A 1313-nucleotide genomic window follows, 5' to 3' on the forward strand; every position below is an offset into this window, starting at 1 on the left:
GAAACGCAAACACCTCTAAGAAGGACAGGCAGAAGTACTTGGTCATCTGGGCTAGAAGCCACCGGATCCATATGAGAATAATTCAGCTACAAATTATAGCAAACACTAATGGCAAAGTTTGGGCTAGCGAGACCATATAGAAACCCTGGGGGTGGAAGGCCAACAAAGCAGAATGCACGCCCTCACAGGCTGGTCTCTACAGACCTCACTGGGTACCCTTAAAGACTGGGAACCATCCTGAGATAGCATGCCATGTGAAAAGGACACTGTACCAAGGAGGATAATACCAATCTTAAAGGGTAAGGATTACACATGAAGATTAAATGAGGCAGTATCTGTGTGGTAGATTGCTCTAATGGCACCAGTTCTTCTCTCCCTGTATCCACACCTTTTGCCAGGTGATTTTGCAATTCCTCCAACAAAAGAAATGGAGTACATTTCCCACCTCTTGACACTGAGTTCAGCCATGTGACTTGCTTTGGCTGATAGATGAGGTCTTGTAGGTTCCTGTTGGTCCCCTGTACCTCTTCCATCACCACTTCTAGCACCATGACAATGTGCCTGGAATGGCTTAATGGAAGACAAGAGACATGTGAAACAGGGCTGAGTCACCTCAGTCATCCCAACCAAGATCATCACAGATCAGCTGACAGCCAGCCGACCCTCAGACATGTGAACAAGCCTAGCCAAGATCAGCAGAGCTGCCTAGCCAACCGCAGAAGTGTTAGCAGTAAACACTTTATCGTCATATGACACCAAGGTTTTATGGTTTTATACAGCACTGTTATGGCAACAGATAAATGATAGAGTCTGTGAGATTAGGCTCTCACTAACTGTAAAGTGCTATACAAAGGTAAAATATTAAAGCTCAGGGAAATTTTTTTTTTTTTTTAGTGTTGTTGGATGCCATCGAGTCTATTCCGAATCATAGTGACCCTGTATGACAGAGTAGAACTCCCCCACAGGGTTTCCTAGGCTATAAGCTTTATAGGAAGGAGTCCTGGTGGCACGGTGTTTAAGTGCTGTGCTGCTAACCAAAAGATCAGCAGTTCGAACCCACCAGTGGCACCAGCAGCTCTGCAGGAGAAAAGACCTGGCGATCTGTAAAGATTACAGCCTAGGAAACCCTTTGGGGCAATTCTACTCTGTCATATAGGATCACAGTGAGTCAGAAAAGACTCAATGGCACATAACAACAACAAATCTTCACAGAAGCAGGTGGCCAGATCTTTCTCCCACAGAGCCCCTGGATGAGTTTGAAACACCAACCTTTCAGTTAGTAGCCAAGTGCTTAGCCATTGTGCCACCAGGGC

Source organism: Elephas maximus, chromosome 3 (genome assembly GCF_024166365.1).
Source record: "Elephas maximus indicus isolate mEleMax1 chromosome 3, mEleMax1 primary haplotype, whole genome shotgun sequence".
NCBI classification, from domain to species: Eukaryota; Metazoa; Chordata; class Mammalia; order Proboscidea; family Elephantidae; genus Elephas; species Elephas maximus.